The 22,300-nt window shown below is 40.8% G+C and overlaps 1 long non-coding RNA gene across 4 annotated transcripts in view; it reads right to left on the bottom strand.

Annotated features, from left to right (window-relative positions):
• LOC144306854 (uncharacterized) overlaps nt 1-22,300 on the bottom strand; it is a 29,978-nt gene that overhangs the window by 3,218 nt on the left and 4,460 nt on the right. For 2 of the 4 annotated variants that reach the window (XR_013373916.1, XR_013373917.1), the window contains one exon: nt 14,046-14,626. This is a non-coding gene — a long non-coding RNA (uncharacterized LOC144306854). Of the gene's footprint in view, nt 1-9,419; nt 9,659-10,222; nt 10,367-14,045; nt 14,627-22,300 lie in introns of those variants that run through there. The other 2 variants (XR_013373914.1, XR_013373915.1) reach the window with 2 other exon arrangements.

Genomic DNA, 22,300 nt, shown 5'->3' with positions numbered 1-22,300 from the left:
ATCTCAGATTTTGAAATCTCAGGTTATTTGGTAATGCTTTCACGAAAAGAGGGATTATGTCTGACTAGCACTTGCATTGTAGATGATAGAATAGCTCAGAGTACCTAGGAAGTGATTTAATGGATTCAAAACCCACATTTTTGCCTCTCTTTGAGGATTTTCCTGAAAAATATTCCTGGAATAATGTAGCAATAAGTAAGTTTGAAAACATTAAAATTCTTACTATGTTCCCAGGGGGTCTATGGATCCAGTGTTTGTTTGGATAGCCCCTAGCATCTGTAGCACCTGCCCTCCTGCTTTCTTTCCAGGTGATTATTTGGTTTTTGGAGGGCTGTTAGCTATCTTGTGACGAAGTGTTAGCTATTCACAGCTGGTCCTATATGCATTGTGCCAGGAATTTGTGTAGCCCTGTAGACATTTAAATTATGAATTCAGTTTTGGATTGACAAACCGTGCTAAATAGGACTTTGGCCAAACTATACTTATGGAAGTAAAAACTGCGAAACGTAGGAATTGCTAAAGTAGTCTGAATCATATAATCACCTAGCATCTAAATAATAGAGCTGTCCTTCTCCCAGTGAAAAATAGCCTAGGACCAGCTGGTTTCATTGGTGAATTCTACCAAACATTTAAGGAAAAATTAACCTCAATCCTTCTCAAACTCTTCCAAAATATTGAAGAGGAGGAAATACTCTCAAACTCATTTTATGGGGCCAGCATTATGCTGATAATAAAGCCAGATAAGGATACTATAGGAAACAAAAACTAGAGGCCATATATCCCTGAAGAATATAGATTCTCAACGAAGTCCAACTAGCAAACTAACTCTAGTAGGAAAGGATCATGTACCATTATCAAGTGGGACTCATCCCTGCAATTCAAGGATGGCTTAAAATATGCAAATCAATAGATATGATTCATTAAATTAAGAGTACAAATGATACACAACATATAATTATCTCAATAGCTATAGAAAAAGCCTTTGACAAAATTCAATATTCTTTCACAAATAAAAAACTCAACAGATTGGGTGTAGAAGAAATATACCTCAACATAATAAAGTTCACATATGACAAGCTCATAGCTAACATTATGCTTAATGATGAAAGGTTGAGAACTCTTACTCAAAGAATAGGACAAGGATGCCCACTCTTACCTCCTACTCAACATAGTCCTGGAAAGTCCTAGCCAGGGCAATCAGCAAGAAAGAATAAAAGTTATCCAAATCAGGAAGGAAGAAGTAAAATTGTCTCTGTTTGAAGATGACATGATTTTATAGATAGAATATCCAAAAGATTCCAACAAAAAACTGTGGTCTCTGTTTTTCTGACTGCCACAGTCTGGCCTTTGAGGCCAGCCGAGTGGCAGCATCCAAATGCTGGCTTCGTTTAGGTTACGTGAATTCTTAAATATTTTTTGTTTGTTTTTGAGAGCTTGGAGATCTCTCCAGTGAACAATTCTCTGATGCTGGAGAGTTAGCTCCAGTTTGATTGACTGTACCCCTGTTTAGCTCTTGCCACTACCTGAACACCCAGGCTTTTGCTGTTGGGATTCTTTGCTTTAGTGGATCATAATAGAAAATGGTACACAGATGACTTCCTTGCAGAGAAGGGCATTCCTGTGTTCTTGTGCCAAATGATGGGAGACAGGCTGGCCCTCAGCTGCTCTTTCTGCTTTCCCTTCTCACTCTTGTCATTATTATAGTTATTTTAACAATATGCAATTGGAGCTTTATTTAGAATACTCAAGAATTGGAAATGGATCAAATTTCAATGATAAGGAAAAGGTTAAATGAAATGCAATTCAATTTTAGAGTGAAATACTTTACAATCATTAAATACAAGAGTCATGTTTTTAAGGAATAGTTATGTGCATGGGAAAATGTTCACAATATAATAATAAAAGGAAAAAATAGTTAACAGTTTATAGTAAATCCCAATTTTACTTAATACACACATGTGCCTGCATATACACACACACCAACACTCACACTAAAAAATCCTATAAGAAAAAAAAAATCCTATAGGAAAAATAAGACAATGTTTTTTTTTTTTAATTTTTATTTTATTTATTTATGATAAGCACACAGTGAGAGAGAGAGAGAGGCAGAGACATAGGCAGAGGGAGAAGCAGGCTCCATGCACCGGGAGCCCGATGTGGGATTCGATCCCGGGTCTCCAGGCTCGCGCCCTGGGCCAAAGACAGGCGCCAAACCGCTCCGCCACCCAGGGATCCCAAAATAAGACAATGTTAATAATGGTTTCACCTGGTGGGATTTAAGTGATGTAATATAATTTATTACAGCTTCTTATTTGTTTTTCTTTCCTTCAATTTTCTGTAATCAATATATATACTTTTATTTATTTTTTTATATATACTTTTATACACAAGGGAAAAAAATTTTTTTAAAGATTTTATTTATTTATTTGACAGAGAGAGAGCACAAACAGGGGAGCAGCAGAGGGAGAGGGAGAAGCTGAGCAGGGAGCCCGACACAGTGCTTGATCCCATAACTGATCCGAACTGAAGGAAGGTGGCCAACCAACTGAGCCACCCGGGGGCCCCTAAGCAAGGGAAAAATTTTTAATCCTGTCTGAGTTTTTAGCAATTTTATCATGAGGTGGATAATTTTCTGCCACTTATAATAAGGGCCATGATCTAAGAGACTTTCCCATTGGAGATAGTGAGAAATCAGTGTGCCAATAAAAAGGGATGAGGATGAGCAAATAATTGTCTTCCTATGCATTTTATCAAATGCTAAAAGGAGGGATCCGTGGTTAAGATCGGGCACTGCTCTGTTATTTACACCTGTGATATATAATAGTGATTAAATTATAGTAAACTGAATACAGTTCTCATTCTACAGTGTACAGTTATTCTCACTGAACAACTGTCTTAAAAAGGTTTGGTGTTAAAAAATCTTTCTGTTGTCACTATGGGTTCCAATTATTATTTTTCTTTAAGATTTTATTTATTTATTTGAGAGAGAGAGTGTGTGTGGGAGCACAAGTGGTGGGGAGAGGCAGGGGGAGAGAGAGAAGCAGGCTTCCCACTGAGCAGGGAGCCTGATGTGGGACTTGATCCCAGGACCCCGGGATCATGACCTGAGCTGAAGGCAGACGCTTCACTGACCTAGCCACCCAAGCACCCCTCCAGTTATTTTTTTAACCAATGAATTTGTTCTCTATGCAGATGTTGGGCTCTCCAGTGAGATAGTCTTTCCTATCCTTTCTAGCAGGCACCCTCAATCCCAGTGAGAGAGTCTCTTGAGGAACCTCCCACTTTGCTTCAGGGCGATGGCGAAGAAGAAAGCTTTTTTCCCCTGACACTACTTTCGCCAGTACTCTAAAGATTCCTTCTCCCTGTCCTCTTGGGGCGTAGTGGAGAGTGGTGGGGCCCAGTTCTGCATCCTTAGTAGACTAGAAAGACATCTAATTGTTGGCAGGTCTCTTAGAAAGTGGAGGTCTTCTGGGTGTTATACTATATGTTGGCAAATTGAATTTAAATTTTTAAAAAAAAGTGAAAGTCTTAACTCTTGCTTGTCCTACCTTTGGATCCTGATTGTCAATGTAGGGTCAACAGGGAAAAGACCTGAACACTCTGTTGCACTCTTAGTCACTATCCTTCATAGACTCTTGGCTATTTTCCTCTCCTCACATCATATTTTATCAGAGTCACTATTAAAATATATTGCTTCCCAGAGCAACTTTCTTCTCACTAAGCTTTTGTAGTTCTCTGAGTCAGATGCTCTTCCGTGTTGTGAGGCAAGCCACCAAAAGAAATTGTAGGTAGGTAATGCACATGAAGGGCCTGGCACAGTGCCTGGCTTGTTGACCATCTAAAAACCCTGATCATGAATCTCTTTATATTTTGAAGACAAAAGGATTGAAGTACAGTTCATGCCTATTGAACTCCTTTTATCAGTTTACAGAGATTCAGAATTATTCCTTTTGATAATGACAGCTCCCTTTTAGGGGGCATATGTTAGGCATAGTTTTGGCCACAAGTAAAATAATACTGATGAATAGTTGCTCAAGCTATGATGCATCTAATTATCTTACTTCACAAGAAGTTTGGAGGGCAAGCATTTCCAAATTTGGTGAAGCACCTCAACGGTGCCTTTAAGGACACTTTAAGAAGACTTCCTAATAGGGATGCCTGGGTGGCTCAGTGGTTGAGCATCTGCATTCAGCTCAGGTCATGATCCAGGGGTCCTCGGATCAAGTCCCACATTGGGCTCCCTGTGAGGAGCCTGCTTCTCCCTCTGCTTATGTCTCTGCTTCTTTCTCTGTGTCGCTCTTGAATAAATAAATAAAAAATCTTAAAAAAAAAAAAAAAGACTTCTTACTATCATTCTGCTCTGCCTTCCCTATCATGTTGCTTTTTCTTGCTAAGCTGCACTGCTTGCCAGGTAATACAACAGGTCCAGATGTGGTGACTGCATCTGAAGGCAGGAAAGAAGTGGAAGAATGGGGAGGGCAGTCTTAGGAGTGGCCAGTTATCAGGTTTATAATCCCTGCTCCCCCAGGGAGATCTCTCTTACAAACCTTTGGCCAAAACTGGCTTGTTAAGCCACACTGGCTGCAAGGTAGATTGGCAAAGCAAATTTCTGAGGTTTTCATTCCCTATCGTTTGAAATACGTAAGGGACCAATAAGCAGGGGGTGAATTTGAACTAGGTAACCAGTAGCATCTGTTACAGTGGGGATTTGGGCAGAAAAAAGAAAAAAGTAATTTGACCTTTCCATTTTTACAATTACGTGTTGTGATTCAATTACATGGTTGGAGAAACCAGACTTTCTTTTTAACTGTAGTTTAGGTGATACTTTTGGGACTGTAGTGCTTATATTGATTTTATTTTAGGCATATGTCATAAGCAAATCATACGTACCTTCCCTGATAACAAAAATTGCTGACAGCAATACGTCATTTGTTTGCTTCCCGGTGTCTAATTATATTCATAAAACTCAACTTCCCAGGCAGGGTGCAAACTAGGAAATCAACTCACCTCATGATTATTGTGTCTGACCTCCTGTCCCATTCTCCTAAACTGTTCAAATTTGAACAACAGCTTGAGAAAAGGTTGGGGGGGAGGGGCACTGAGTTTAGGCTTCCTCTAAGAATGTTAAAATCCACTTAGGTGTGGCTACATTCATTGGAGCTGCACATTTTAGGAGAAGTGGTTCCCTCTTCACATTGCATTACTATAGGAATTGGAAATAATTGAATAGATCAACAATTCCAAATAGATAAAGAGGCTCAAAGAGATAAGAGAATGCCTATGACATGATGCAAGGACAAGACGGTACATAGGAAAATACTTAAGTCAAGTTATCATATTTTTAATGCTCACTCTGTGCCAGTACTATGTACCCTTATTGCAAGATGGGAAAAAAAGGAAGTCCAGAGTTCTCTGGAAAAGCTCACTATCTTAGAGATCTTATCAATTTCAGGAGGCATTAGAAATGCTGCAGTAGAAATGCCTTGGACTCTGGAGCCTGATAAAACAGGGACCTAGGACAGGCCTCTGCTCCTTCCCCGAACCCAGCCTATCTCTGAAGGTGCCAGAGAAATGAAAGCAGTATGTGAATCTGAGAAACAAAGAGCAAGAAACCCCTAGGGAGAGAAAGAGGTTGTGAGAGCTGCTGGGGAAGAAATGGAATAGGGGCAGAGGACAAAAGTTTGGGACAAATTGAGCACACCTTCCCTGTGGATCCCCCCAACCCCTATCTGTGGATAAACATCAGCTTCTGTGCTGTGCCGCAGACATGGGGCAGAGACAATGTCAGGAAGGCAGTGGAGCCAGCCTACCTGTCCACTACTGAGTGGTCCTTCCTCTTTCTTTCCCTCCAGACCTTGAATAGTAGATGAGTACACTCAGGAAAACACCTTGAAGAACAATGCCTGGGGCAGAGAATTAAAAGTATACCTGAGGGACAAGATCATGGTGAGAGAGGGTAGTTGCCTGTGAGTGAGAAACAAAGCTTTGAGTTAGCCACTGAACTCTCCAGGAATACTTGTTACTGCAGTATATCCTATCCTGTCTTGGCTATTGCATTACTATAGGAATTGGAAATAATTGAATAGATCAAGAGTTCCAAATAGATAAAGATCCTCAAAGAGATAAGAGAATGCCCGTGACATGATGTAAGGACAAGACAGTACATAGAAGGATATACTGATTATAGATTAAAATATGGTTACAATATCAAACTCAAGAGATAGGGTACAGAGCAGAAAGCATGTAGTTGAACCATTAATTAGTGAACTGAAATATCAGGTCCACAAACACTCCCAGGAGGCAAATTAGTGAAGAGAGGAAATGAAAGGGAAACCTAAAATAAAATGAGAAGGGAAAATACTGATAATTGATGATAATGAACTTGTAAAAATATAGAAAGAGGAAAATGTGAAGTGAATGTATGAGTGGTGTCAACAGATCTGGGTCGGCCTCCTGCTAACTGGCAGTGTACCTTGGACAAATCATTCATCCCTCTGAAACCTCACCTCTCAGCCCTACAAAATCTTAGTGGGATTCACACACCCTGGACTGAACCCCAGCTTAGTCATGATCTTGGGCAATTCTCTCAGCCCCTTTGTATGTTCGTTTCTTTGTATGTCAAACAAGGTAACAATAGCTATCTAATAGGCACACAGCCTATTAGCCTATTTCTATTCCCTTTATTTTAGGAAAATTCTAAGACTAAAATTTAGATTCTAGCTCAACATAGTGAATTCACAATGTCTAAATTGTGATGTCTGAATTGTGATGAACCCAGCTCTTAGGCTGTTGGCCTATGGATCTCTGTGATAAGCCCTGGGTGCTTAGCCATTAGAAAAATAGAGCTCCTTTTGTGGGAACTCCATTTTTCATAAATTGTTTGATTTCTCACTTAGCCTAATGAAATAGTCTAATTTTACAGCTATTGAGTGGAGAATTTGTATATGTGCTGCCGAAGCGAGCACTTGAGTGGAGAATTTGGTGGTGCACTCCAAAGCACTGGGAAAGTTAGGGGCAGCCGTAGGACTAGAAATCATTTTTTAGAAAAAATGAACCCAACGGTAGAATGAAAGAAAAATGTGAATAAATTTGTATGGCATGCCAGTAAGAAGAATGTTGCTATTTACAATATCCCATCGATAGGAGTGATTGCATTATTTTCCATTATAAATGTAGTAAGTGGTTACTTAGAAAATTGGAAAACATGGAAAGGTATAAGGAAGGAAAATAATCAAGGGGACCACCATCTAAACAATGTTATTCTTAGCTCTGGAAAAATTTCTTTTTGTTATATTTTCCATTCAGAGATCCTACTGCACGCATTTGAATAGACACTTCTGTGTCTTGCCATTTACTCTTCACATTATGATCATTATCATTACCGTCACCCTTAACGTGGGCATTTCATAGTGTTTCATAGTCTTCTTAATCTTCTTATTAAATGGCTGCATAACAGTTTATTGGGAGTGGCCGTTTATTTAACTATTCCTCTGTCAAGCACTTGGGTGTTTCTAGTTTTCTGCTGTCACAATAGAATTATGAATAAAGGCTCTCTATGTTAACAATCAGTGGACTGAAGAATATAAACAATGCAGTGTTTATAGCACACAGTAACTGTTTGAAAGGAGCATATTCCATTTTCATGTAAACTTTCATTTGAAATTTTCAATTTATTAGTGCGAAATGTATTTATTACACCTCATATTTAAAAGGAGATAGAAGTCTTTTTCAATTAAGGAAGCAATATGTGATGATTTTGAATAAGGTTGAAAATCAAATTGCCCCCTCATGTTATTTCCCAGAGAAATTACTGTCTTTATTTTGTATACACTTCCAGATTTTTTGATATGCACATACTGACATTTATTGCTGTAACTACCAACATTAGAAACATGCATAGTGTTTTGCATCTTGCATTTTTTTTCACTTATTTATAGATGTTAAATATCTTGTCACTGGCACATGTAGGCCTCCTTCTTTCTTTTTAATAGCTGCACGGTATGAACACAGCACAATTTCTTTGTGTCATCTCCTTTGATAGACATTTGGGTTGGTTTCAAGTCTTCTCCTCTTACAAATACTGCTGCAGTGAGCGCTCTTGTATATATGGTTTATTTTTAATGAGCATTTACTGCTGTGAAAATGGGACTTTGAAAATAATTGCTGGCAAGATCATTCTCTCAGTGCGCTGAGACATGCAATATTTAAACATCATTTAAATTTTAAGGTTTGGATTGAGTCATTTCCATTAAAACCAGGTTAAAATCACAATGATCTTTTTTCTCTTATATAGGAATGAATCCTCTTGCTCCAGATGGGACATAAAGCTCCTTAAATTGAAATTCATTGCACGGGGGCTCTGATGGCCCTTAACAGATGGAAGAACAATCTCATTTGGATGGTTATGTAATTCAGTGATGATCATGGAACCCTTCAGATAGTCTCAGACAGAAGGTGGACAGTAAGGAAGGCAGGTGAAGAAGCTGTGGATTCATTATATTTGCTGCTTTGTGTGTATTTATTTGCTGGTGTCAAGAAGACTGGAATCCGAGATCTGAGCATATGACATGGTTTGGTCTGATGACATACCCTGGGATCTCAGAAATCAAGCATTTGGATACCAGTTGGAATTCCAAAAGTTTCTTGTTAAATAACCGTGGGAGGATCATTCCATCTCTCTGAAGGCCTCATTTTCACAACTGTGCCACCAAAAGCTCTAATGGGAAAGTATAATAATAATGTTCATTCTTAGATATTTATTGAGCCCTGTGTCCTGAGAACTGTTCCAAGTGCTAAAGATACAGCTGTAAACAAAATAGATGAGAACTGATTCCACCCCCCCCCCCCACCCCACCACCAAAGGTGAAGTTGTTACCCTTCCTCAGCTGGAAGTAATCACCTGCTGTACTCCAACATAGTTGACATATCCCACCAAAATTTAGCTTTTCTGCATTACATCTTAGTAATGCAGGCTACACCATGGCCAACTTATTAGTCACATTAAGTGACCTATCTGAACTTATTCATTCAACAAGCTACTGTTTCTCCTGCCTTATATTATGCCTGCATTGCTGAAGTTAACACTCAGTTTTTAACACACACTAAAATCCATCCATCTTTCTTTCCCTTTACCTATGATGATACCTGGAATAAGTATCTAGAAAATACATTTTTGTTGACTAAATACTCACAAATATTTATTGTTAAAACTTCAGGCACTAGGAATAGCTTCAGAATATACAAGGACAATATACAATATATAATACCACTGCTGCTTTCAAAGACCTCACATCTAGTTAGGAGAGAAGACTATCAACCAGGAATATAATGAATGCTTTAAGAATTGTGTGCACAGTTTGTCTGCCTCAATCTCTCCAAAAAAAGTTGCCATTTCCTATTTTCCTGTTCTATTCACTTACCTCGGATTTTTTAATTTGTCTAAAATTAGCAGACCAGATAAGTCAAAACAAGTTTTTTTTTTCTTCTGTTTTTTGGTGAATCAGAGATAACAGTTTCCATCTTTTTCAAGGATGTGTTTGGAGGCAGAACTGGTAAATGTTTTATACCTAATTGCAAAGCTGGTATAAATATTTCAGGACACAATTGAGTTTTTCTCATTAAAACTGGTTCTCCTGTCTCCGTATGCAGAAGTTTCTAGCTGTGGAGAGAAAGTACTATTTTAAAATAATTGCAAAGATTCTAATTCCATGGTAACCATGACAAATAGACCTCTGTTATAATAGGTTTTGATGGGCTTATTTTTAGTTAGAACAAAGACAATTTTGGTTATTAAAAAATACCCTAACCTAACTTGATCTCTATTTTTTAACTTGTTCCTACTTAAAGGCTATGGTGGGCCAGACAAATCAGAAATGATTAGTTTTTCAAGTCAATAGCATTATCTGTGAATCACTCGTCTCAGGCAGATTTGAAGGTATTTGTTGCAGGGTTGCTAGAAATCCTAAATCTTTTTTTTCTCATATTTCCACATTTAGGAAAATCAGTGTAAAAGCAAACGACATTCTTTGGTACTCTCCATAGAGTTACATTTGAACGTGCACTAATGGATAGGAGAAATTTTCATTTTCCCTTTGGTCACTTTTCATGTCCTACCCATAGATGGCAGCAAGTGATCACTCTGCTAACCCACCTGGCCCAGCCAGTCCGGGTCAGCCTGTGTTGTAAAACCATGTAAAAGGGAGGAAAGTGGAAGACAGCATACCACATCCTCGGAGGATGCTTCGTTTAGTTGTCTGAGATACGGCTCTTCTCTTCAGAGCTGGAGAACTTTGCTCTCTTTAGATTCTTCTTCTGAGGCTTGAAAGAACTCTAGCAACATTGAAGGAACAGTCAAGGCCGGGCAGGGAGGGCAAGTAGCCTGGGGCTTCCTGGATCGCTCAGTGTCTTCTGTGGTCTCATTCAACTCAACTCATTCAACTCAAGTGTTGTAAAATGGAAGTTCTTCTGGAAATTCAGTCTTGTCCCTTTGGTCTCTATGGGTCTGCAGTCTCTGTCTCCTTCTTATTTCCCGACCTCCCAGCAAATTGTATTTTGGGGTGCCCCCCCGCCCCCCCCCAATGTATACCAGCAACCCCACGAGGCTGGAGAGTCAACCTGCAGGTGATTTTCGACAGAATAATTTAAAATAGGCATAAACTGATTGACGGGTATACATATACTTTTCCTTTTATTTTGTATTTATTATGTGTCTAGCACAAATGCTTTATATACATCTCATTTAATACTCACAAGTACTCCATAAATTAGAGATTATGAATCTCATTTGACCAGTGAGGAAATTAAGTTGTTCACATTTATAAATTCAGTTTAAACTGCTTTCTTTGGCTTGTGTAAGGAGGCTCCTTCTTGAGAAGTGGTAAGACTTTGACCTTCTTAGTCAATATGTATAGATTACTTCCGTGTGTATTATGAAAGATATAAATGTTCCATACTTTTTAATGGTTGGGCTCACACACAGGAAAAAGATGTCAAGGGAGCAGAATTTATAATTATGGTAATTGGAGCCTTTGGAAGACACTGAAATAAGAATTTTTCATAGAAATAAAAGAGGCCTGGGTGGAAAAATAGAAGCTAAACAGGAGCCTGGTGAACTTAAGAGGTACTATCATATTTTTCTAGTTTTCCTTGATTGGTATAACATTAAGAACATGGCCAGTACCCTCATCTTGCAAGGGCCAAGTTGTATGAAGAGGATCTTTTCAAACTCTCATGGGAACCTAGGATCTATATCTGCTCTCAAGGTATCTCTGGTGGTATAAGGTCTCCTGAGGCATCGACACAAGGTATTTTATAAGAATCCATAGCTTACAAATAGGTGCTAAGCACATGCAAAGATGTTTAACATCATTAGATATTAAGAAGATATAAATCAAACCCACAATGAGATACTACTTTATACCCATAAGGATGGCTGGAATCAAAAAGTCAGAAAACCACAAATATTGGTGAGGATATGTAGAAATTCCCTACTACCTGGGAATGAAAAATATGCAGCTGCTTTGGAAAACAGTTTGGTGGTTCCTTGAATAATTAAACATAGAGTCACCATAGATCCTAGCAGTCCTACTCCTAGATTTATCCTCAAGGGAAATGCCAATGTTTGTTCACACAACAACTTGTATATGGATGTTTATAGCAGCATTGTTCATAATAGCTCTAATGTGGAAACAACCCAAATGTCCATCAACTGATGAACAGATATACTCATACCATGGAGTGATATTCAGCAATAATAAGGAGTGAAGTACTGATACGTGTCACAACATAGGTACCTCTTGAAAACACTACACCAAGTGAGAGAAGCTAGTCACGAATAAACCACTTATTTTATGATTCCATTTATATGAGATGTCTATAACAGACAAATCTATAGACACAGAAAGTAGATTAGGGGTTGCCTAGGGCTGGAGGTGGAATGAGGGAGGTTGGGAGGCTGATAGTTAAAGAATATGGGTTTCTTTTGGAGGTTATAAAATGTTCTAAAACTGATTCTAGTGAAGGTTGCACAACTCTGTAAATATATGGAATTATATGTTTGAAATGGGTGAATTATATCTCAACAAAGCTGTTAAAGAAAAGAATCCAAGGGCACCTGGGTGGCTCAGTGGGTTAAGCATCTGCCTTTGGCTCAGGTCATGATCACAGGGTTCTGGGATAGAGCTTCGGAGTTAGGCTCCCTGCTCAGTGGGGAACCTGTTTCTCCCTCTCCATCTGCCCCTCTCCCTTGCTTATGCCTGGCTCATGCTCTCTCTCTCTCTCTCAAATGAATAAATACAAAATCGTTAAAAAAAAAAAAAAAAGGAATCCATAATCTGCTACAGTTAGTTTTGTAGAATTTATTTGCCAGGTACTCTTCTAAGCACTTTGCATATGTTAATTCTTGTCATCTTCACCACAATCTCATGAAGTAGGTATTTTAATCTTTTCTATTTTACAGTTAGGGGGATTTAACTGTAGACATACAGGGGATGAAGGATCTTGGCCAAGGTCGCCTAGCTTGTGAGAGGCTGCATTAGAATCTCTTGGGTAGAACTAGGAGGGTCCCAAACCTACTCTGAGTCATAGGAATTCTGCTTCTGAGAGAGAAATCTGTGTGTGTGATCACCTAGCTAATCTTTTCCTCATTTTATATAGAGGAAAAAAGGGCACGCTTACAGGGAACTGGCACAGAAGCTCTGTCTACTGCTCCCTATCTGGGACTCTCCATTGCATCATATCAACCAGGTGCAGCAGGGTTAGCAAGGACACAATCCAAGCCATCGCCGTACATGGGAAGACAGTTTTTTCTAACCTTTATTATTTTTGAATCTGGAAGGAGAGGTAGGTCAGAACGCAGAGCTGGTGGAAGAATGTTACAGAGAAGAAAATGAAGGCGCAGGCAATGAAATTGGTTGGGGATTTGGGAATTTGTGAGAAGTAAAGTGAAATAATATGCAACCGTGCCCACGAAATAGGGCCTGTTTCATTTTTCATTATGTATTACAAGAAGATTTCAAGGGGACTAAATTTGCAGAAAGCTTTTGCCTGAAGTTAGAATGATTCTCATATGAGAAACGATTAGGTACTCCATATTCCATTTCTGCTTCGCTGTTACATCTAGAGAGGCAGTGGGTGGACGGTGGCAGGCAGTGGGGAATAAGGAGAAACCAGAAGGAAACTGCCATTCTATTAAAATGACTTAAAGTCATTGAGTATCAAAGAAAGCCTTTGGTAGTAGCGGATGATCAAATTGCCCATCATTGCTCCTCCTCAGAGCCATCTCGCAGGCATCATCCCCTTGTTTACCTAAGTCAGCCTTCTGGAACAGACTTCCGACAGCTTCTGCGCTCCTCCTGTCTCTTTACGATGTTGGCAGCCAGTTTGGCCCACGGTCTTCAGAGTTTTCCTTGAGCCTGGCACTTCAGTCATCCTTTGGAAATTGCTCAATTGCTCTGTTCATTCCCACTGCTGTCTCTTGAATGGCTCCAAGTAGAGCCCTGCTTCAAAGAGCACTCTGATATTTGTAGTCTCGCACTGGATTGGTAATCTTGCAGGTTCCCCTCAGGGGAATTCATATGTCTGTGGGCAAGTGTAGATGGCAATGACATTCACAAGGACATTGTCAGCAAACGTGTGAATGCCAGACGCGAGGGGAAGAACAACCCCTGAAAAAGTAGATAGAGTGAATTTGGGGTGAGAAAGAACAACAATACAAAGGAGGAATGCAAGAGAAGTGTCCTTGTGAAGCAGTGATAAAAGGTGAATGACAGCTGTCCTCTGGCTAGCAGGAAGTGACAAAGGTTGGTGACTCAGTTTGAGTGACAGCTCTGGGTTATGGACAGATTGGTAGGAATTTCCCCAGAAGGCAGGATAAGCCTCTAGGCCCAGCCACTATACATAAGCCACTACTCGATCCACGCGAAAAGAATGAATAGCGAGAGCCTTTCAGCTTAATGGAAGTAAACATAAGATAAACACTTTCAGTAACAGTATGTGAAAATATTCAGGACCATAAAACAATAAATCAGGCAGACTGTCTTGCTTTTATTTTATTTTATTTTTTGACTGTCTAGCTTTTATAGATTCAGCTCTTCTTCATCATCCTTTTCATGATGATGATGATGATGATGATGGAAATAATAGCAATAACAGTTATTACCATTATTTGATTGTGTTTGGGTTGATCTCTGTGGAAAGTCCTTCATTCACTCCTATCAGTACTGATTTCCTGCCTATAAAGCACCTTATGCGTATTGAACCAGTCGGAGAGTACGACGCAGCCCTTGACAGGTGCAGTAGGTTGCCGGCCCAACAACCTGCTCGCTGGTCTCATCTGGCCATGTGCCCGCCTCCAGGGCATGATGTCATTGGCCTACACCAAGCATGGCTTTAGAATTTCTCTCCAGCTGTGATTGGCCCGGGCATGAACCTGTGACCCCGATCAGTCCACTAAGACTCAAGCTGCTGAGGAATTCTGGCAAAGGTGTTCTTCCTTGATCAAAGGGAGCAAGAGAAAGTCCTTCTGAGCCATCCCACTTCTTCCTGTTTGGAGGCACTTGAGTGGAGATGTGAAGTTTGCAGCCACGATGACCATTCTGTGACTATAAGAGCTGCCGCTGCCAGCTTCCTAGGAGAGGAGAGCAGAGAGATGACAAGAGCTCATCCTTTGTTGGTGTTATGAGGCTTCTCTTCTTGTGGAATTGTCTTCCTCTAGATGTCTTGTTTTAGGAAATAAACACCTGTTATCTGAACTACTTTTACTTGGTTATTTCCTTCCTTGCCATGGAAAGCATCCTACCAGATACAAGGTGCTATGGTCTGAATGTGTCCCCCTAACATTCATATATTGGAGCCTCATCCCCAGGATGATGGTATTAGGAGGCGGGGTCTTTGGGAGGTGCTGAGGTCATGACAGTGGAACCTTCATGAATGGGATTGATGCTCTTATGAAAGAGACCAAGAAGAGATCCCTTCCCCGTCTGCCATCTGAGGCTGTAGCAAAAAGACCACTGTCTGTGCACTAGCAAGTGAGCCCTCACCAAGATGCATTTGCCAACCCCTCCACCTTGGACTTCCTAGCCTCTAGAACTGTGAGGAAGGGATGTTTATTGTTGGAACCACCCAGTATAAGGTCTTTTTGTTATAGCAGCCCAAATGGATGAAGACACAGGTATTTGAATAATTTAACGGTCTGCTGCCACAAATGTGAAAACAGTCAAGACAACCATCTGGGGTATATGCCATTATTTTGTACCCGTGTCCCCTGAGGCTGAGCTATCTTTCTGCTCCCTGGCATTTCAATCTCTTTAATCATCTGATTCTGTGCGCACACATCCCAGTTTTACAAATAAAGTCCCTGAAGAGAAAACAAAACCAAATTAAAAGTTTGCTTAAACAAATTGATCCTATAAAGTCCTTTCGGAGTAAAAGCTGATGGAACAAATGTGTTTCTAGCGCTAGGGTGTTCAGGGCTGTTAAACAGGGCAAAAGTCCAAGAAAGGAAAAAAACCTCCAACAAAAGAAGCCCATGTGAGTAATTAGGGACACAGGAAAGGAAGCTCAGATTGCAACTCCAAAGCTGTGCTTTGGTGCCAGTGAGAGCGCTGTCAGAGCAACAGGATGAGTTAATTTCCAGGCCACATTTTACAAACTGGCACCTCTTCAGGTTGCCTTCACCCAAAACCCAGAACAATCAAGCACCACCTCCCGTACGTACAGAGCAGAATGACAAAACAAACTCTTCACTGGCATTTGATGGCTAAGCACAATGCCATGGCAATGACCCAAATGCAAGTTCTACCTGGGATGAAATGCTTAACTAATTAATTCAACAAACTCCCAGTGGAGGGCACGATACCATGTCCGGAGGAAAGATGCCATGCTACGGATGGCATGAGATTCAAAGAGAAGACGCCCAGGGATCCCTGGGTGGCGCAGCGGTTTGGCGCCTGCCTTTGGCCCAGGGCGCGATCCTGGAGACCCGGGATCGAATCCCACGTCGAGCTCCCGGTGCATGGAGCCTGCTTCTCCCTCTGCCTGTGTCTCTGCCTCTCTCTCTCTTTCTCTCTGTGACTATCCTAAATAAATAAATAAAAATATTTAAAAAAAAAAAAAAAAAAAAAACAAAGAGAAGACGCCCAGCTTATGTGGCTTGGGAGTTTTTATTCCTGACATATGCAAATACCACTCTAGCACAAAATGTAAGGTAGTAAGTTTTACAAGAGAGATATTAGGTCATGTGCTATGGGAGGTACCAGGTGGGAGAGATTCTATCCCACCAAGAGGGTGGGAGATTGGGGTGCCTGGGTGGCTCAGTCAGTTAAGCATCCAATTCCAGGTTTTGGCTCAGGTCACGATCTCAGGGACCTGGGATCGATTCCCATGTTGGGCTCTCTGCTCGGAGGGGAGTCTGCTTGAAGATTCATTCTCTCCCTCTGACCCTCCCCTCACTCCTGTGCTCTCCCTCTCTCTCAAATAAATAAATAAATAAATAAATCTTAAAAAGAAAAAAAAAAAGGTAGGAGATTGCTTCATGGAGATGGGGGCTGGCATTTCAAGTGAACTTTGAAAGGTGGGTAATCTTAGAACCTGAGCAGAGTCAGAGAAAAGGGCAATCCAGGCAGAATAAACCTGCCATTCCAGAAAAGAAGCTCTATTTTAGTTTAGCTGTGGCAATGAAGGCAATGTAGCAGGCATTACCATGGGAAAAATAAGTTAGTGCCAGCTTATGGAGAGCAAAAGACTTGGAAAGGCTGTTATTCTATAGGCAATGGGGAAATGGGGAGTTACGGAGTGTTGAAGAAGCTCAAGCCAGCAACAACGGGAGAATGAGTAAAGGTTGGGGAGCCTGGGGTCACATGACCCGTTAAGAAGCTATCATGACATTTCACATACAATATAGTAAAGCCCTTACTAGGGTTATGGAAATGAAGGTGAGGAGGGGGGGGGCGGTTTGAAACTTAAGTATTTTAAAAATTGAGTTGATAGAATGTGGCAAATGGCCAGTACAAACGGCAGATGAAAAAGTTCACCCAAGCTTTCTCCTGTAAAGTGAGTTTCTGAAAGGACCGAGTACCCTGCCAGCGCACAGGTTTTGTTTTTATTAAAGTCAAACTGTTCTCATGAAGGTCTTTCCTGTTAGATGAGTTAACTGAAGCCCCCTGTGATTCCACAGTCTCCAGCAGCCTACACAACAGGCCGCCTTGGAGGATTCCTGGCTCCCTGCCTCTCTCAGGCAAGCTGTCATTGATGAGGCTAACAATCGCGCTGGTCTTGGCGACACTAGATATCCATCCATGGGAACCTGGCCTGGGACCAGCCGGCCTCTTAACTTCCAATACACTTCATTATTAATCCTGGTCAGCTGTAAGGTCCTTTGAAGGCAATCTCATAGAGGACATAAGAGAGCATTTAAAGAAGGGTGTGTGTGTGTTTGTGGTCACCTAGGGGATGAAGTCTCAGCTTCTCGGCTGGAAGGACAAGGGATCTCTAGGACTGTTAATAATATTGAGTTAATACTGCAGGGGGCAGGAAAATCCAGGAGGGGACAGAGTTAGGCTCTGTGAGGTCCTATTTACCAGGAAAGTATTTTTCCAGAGCTTATAGATTTTACTATCCTGGGTTTTAATTTTACTAAAGAGAATGACTTTTCCTTACACTATTCCATCCAATCTGCTCTTTGCTACTACTGTCCCAATATCATTTCCTGCCACGAGCCCATAAACACCCTGAATTCTGGCCACACCGAATCAAGGTCTCCGAACTTGATATGCTAGCTCAGCACCTTAGAGCCTTGCATCTGTTGTTACCTCTACCTGGAATGACCTCCCTTCCTTTGTTGCTTTGAGAGCCAGTGGGAAAATTGCCTCCTTGGTGGCCTGAAGCATGATCTGTGGATTGCCACAGAGTGCTTACCACCTGTGCTGCCACCGACACACTCTCCCTTCTCTGCCCGCTTCAGACTGCTCTTCCCGATGGCTAGGCTGCCCCCTGCTTTATCTCTAGGTCTCTGGCCCAGCCCAGAGATTATACATGGAAGGGAGGCAGCACAAAAGAATAAAATCTTTGAATCGGCTGATGTTCATCAACAGGTAGTACATTAATATCTTAGTGGGTTCTTTTTCTCTTGACTATCTGTTCTAATTTTTTTTAAATCTGTGGCTTTTCTCCTTATTAGAGGTTGACATATCTGGCTCATTCCCCAGCCTTCCTCCAGCCCCTCTGCTGATTTAGATTTCTGCGTGTGTCCTGGTATAGCCCCTTTGTTGGTGAGGAAAAGAAGCCAGTCGAAGAAGATGAAGGAAAAGAAAAGGTTATTATAAGGAGCTGGCTAGGAAACAAACTATGGCCGGCTCCCTGTCAACCAGAACTTGGAACTAGGAAGCCATCTGCTGAGAAACCCTTTACCAGGTGTTTACTGGGTTCCCACCATCAGGTGGAAGGCAAGTCCTGCGGTGTGGGAGCTTGCATTCTAGAGAGTGGGGTGGTGGCCAGTACATAACGTTAACCGGTAACAATTTAGAAGATGGCGTTTGGAAAACAATAAAAGAGGGCCATGTGATAATGAGAAAGTCGGTGCTGTTTTAGATTGGGTGGTTGGGAAAGTTCTCTTTGAGTGGGTGACATTGAATGAGTAGCTGAAAGACACAAGGGAGGTAGATCCCCGGGAAGAGCATTCCAAGTTAGGGAAGAGCAGGGCTGGGGACTCAGATGGGAATGTACTTGTTGGGTTCAAAGAACAGAAGAGAACTTGTGAGACAACCTCATCGGCCTTTTGGGGGCCACAGAACTCTTGTCTCTGCTTCTCTCTTTGCATTCCTTATCTTCCTTTTGTCCCAGGATGGGCAGCACAGTTGACGCTAGTTGTGCAGCATGACATCTCAGCTGTATCCACTTCCACCTGCTTCTGCTTTTTTTTTTTTTTTGCCAGAAGAGATCATCTAATTGCCGGGGACTTCTCCCTCAACACGGAATCCTTCATGGCAGGCCAGATACCTAGGATGTGTTCTTGGAACTGTCTTCTTCCTGATGCCCTAGAGGAGACCCCTTAAAGGAGACCCCCTTCTCTGTTCTTCCTCCAGAATGCTTCTTGATTTTTTCCTTCTCTCCATTTCGGCTGCCACCACTTGTCTACTCCAACTCACAAGCCTCTCTCGCCTCGTCTACCCTTCTAGTGTATTGTGGGCCTCCCTGCTTTCATCTTGGTCATGGCAAATCCATTCTCCCTAAACTAGAATCATCTTCCAAAAACTGCTGATTGCTAATTGCTCATTTGTGGTGGCAGTGCCTGTGTGAGGCTTTGGGGTGGGTTTTTCAGACTCTCTCCTTGTTGGGCAATTTGATACACCTCTGGGAAATCTGAAGTATGCCCAGTTGGAGGATTTGGTTTTGTGAATGGTCTGGAGGCAGGAGCATTGAGACCCACACCTGTGGCCCAATGATTTGGGAGTCAGCATCAGCTTTGCTCTTCGTGTGGTCTTGATCTTGTGCCCAGTTCTAATAACTGTGCTCTTCCTCTCCCCAGCCTCCCAACATCTATCCTCATTTCCTCGCCCAAGCACTTAGCTGCACTGCCATTATTAGCCATGACTATGATCGTGTTGACTAGAGCTGTTGTTCTGCCCCCTAGAAGAGGAGCTGCATCTGCCCCTGTTGAAATCTTCCCTGTGCTCTGCCTCAGGTTGCCTGACTTTGCCAATGAAAACGCAGGGTGTCTAGTTAAATTTGGATTTCAGAAATGCACAAAGAACACATTTTAGTATCCGTATGTCCCAAATATTGCTCATCTGTATTTTATCTGGCAACTCTAACCTGCCCTTTGCCTAGAGTCCACCCTACCCCGCTAAAGAGCTTGTTCAAGATCTCTCTGCCACATCTGGCTACAGTTAACAAGCCTGCATCTGGTTATTTTCGGTTATCTCTGCCAATTTAGCAAAGCAAGGTATGCTCTCAAAGTGATGGTGAGGCATCCGTGGAAATGGCGCCATGCGTCCTTTCTTTGACATGTTGCGTAGCTCAGCCACAAGGAGTCTGTCTGGTCATAACACCCTTGGCTTGCCTTTGATGGGGTCAAATTCCTCATTCATAATGTTCAAAAGATCTAGTCACAAAGAGGGCCTTTAAAATAATTTTACTATTAGAATGATGTGTACGATGCATAGTTTCCCTTTGATACCTCTTCTAGGCTCTCGCTCCAATGGTATTATGGCATTAGAGTCACAGAGAACCTTTGATCAATGAGCTTTACTAAATGATCTAATTCAAACTTATGAAATCCATTACTGGGGACAAGGGCAGGCTTCAATACCCTCATTTTATAGATGAGGAAACTAGAAACAAATCATTTCCATTTTGCTAAGAGCTAATTTGCAGCTGTGTCAGGGATCAATAAGTAAATGAACTATGAATTCAAAACAGATAATATTGGATCTGATTGATATGCTGACACATTTTTTTTTTTTTTGGCACCGAAACAAGATAAGCTGAGTGTGGAGAAGGTCTGATGCCAGAGACTCCTGAAAAGACATGTGAGCCTCTACTTCAGGACTCAAGAAAAGGAAGCAACATCTTTACACCATCTCCATGAATACAGAATTTTTGAACAAAGCTGGGAGTTCACTTATTTCAAACAAAATTTCTTTAAACCAGATCAAAAAGGACAGCAAAAGTTTACTTTAATGTGATTTGATCAATATCAAATTATACTTCTGGCAGAGATATTATGTTGGATCTCTCCATAGGGAGCTCTTGGCAAAGAACTGTGATGTATTCGTGTCTCTAATTTTGTTTACCTGCCATTTTCCCCATTGGCAAATAATCTGTATATATTTTTCAATGAACTTGCACAATAAACGCAAGGGGATAATAATTGATGTCTAAGACAGTGCTTCTCAATCCCATCTCCTTTTGGCTGTGTTCTTTGGAATTCTTAGAGGATGTTTCTTTAATTAGCAACAACTTTCTCATGCTGGTATTACGTCCGTGAGCCCAGTGGTTAAATATATCGCCACTACCAACATTGACAACATTTTTCACAATACCTGGTTAAGTAGCAATGTAATTTCAAAATTCATCTTATCTCTGTGGAATGAATTGCAGGGAGAAGTTAGTCTCCTTCAGTTCTATAAGCAATTATGGAAATGTTTGGCACTGATAAGAAGGCTGGATGTCTTTTTATTTCTTTACTTTCTGAAGCCATTAGGGTAGTCTATAATCTTTGGCAACCAACACGTACAGGGACCTCATTTCAAGTTAGGTGAAATGCTTGCGATTTGGCTGCATCTTTTATTTCTCTAAGAGATTCACTATGATGGAGGAATTGACAATGTAAATTGGGCATCTTCTGGAGCCTTTGAAACAAATATGACTTAAAGGCTCCTGTATGGCCACAGGTGTTTTTTTAATTCAAGGCACCAATACACCTTCTTTGAGCAAGGATATTCATACTGCTCAGGAGAAGTGTATAAAGGAGTGCATTTTCCCTCCTTGCAGGGATATTGCAAATATGTCAATATTTGCCTTTTAGAGCAGATTTGTCTGGTGTCCTGGCAGGGCTATTGGAAGAAAGGAATTTGTGAGTTCTGGATTTTTCAGCTTCTATAGACTTGACAGGGTGTTTGTTTTTCTTTTCTTTTCTTTTCTTTTTTTTTTTTTTAAACTCTCTGAATGGTTAGAGCCAATCAAATTTTAAAACTACTCAAGAAGAAGACTAATTTTAAGGCATAGACAGCAGAAGCATTTTTTTCTACGTGTTTTGAATGCATTCATATCACCTCATTAAACAATGTCAGAACAGGCCCAGAAGGCAGGGGCTGAAGAGTAGTGGCTTAATGAGGTTGTAATGAGGACACATTGAAATTTGCTTTTTCTCTCTGCCTATTCCAAAACCCATGGCTTAATGTAATAAAACATGTTTGAGCTCAAGCTCTCAAATAATTTAAAGATATTTCTTAGTGTGTGGTTAAAGAGTCTAGTCATTCTCCTACTAAACACCTACATGACCTTGTACCCAGTGTGTAATGAATATTACTCTTATTATGACTTATAACTGAGAAAGAAGGACTTGGGAAGACAGATGCCAAATTATTAGAACAGGAACATTTTTATACAAATGTTTCATGAGCGATATCTTATTTATTTTACACATCAGGAATTTGATGATCATAAACAGAATATAAACCACTTGAGGATATTTGTTATATTTTGTTAAACCTGGAATTTTTAATATTTATTTAAATGATCATGGAATGCTGATTTGGTCATTGAAATTTCTTGCTTATTTTGCTAACTTAAAATAGATTAA

This window comes from Canis aureus, chromosome 37 (assembly GCF_053574225.1).
Source record: "Canis aureus isolate CA01 chromosome 37, VMU_Caureus_v.1.0, whole genome shotgun sequence".
NCBI classification, from domain to species: Eukaryota; Metazoa; Chordata; class Mammalia; order Carnivora; family Canidae; genus Canis; species Canis aureus.
This window is presented reverse-complemented; position numbering and strand designations above follow the sequence as displayed.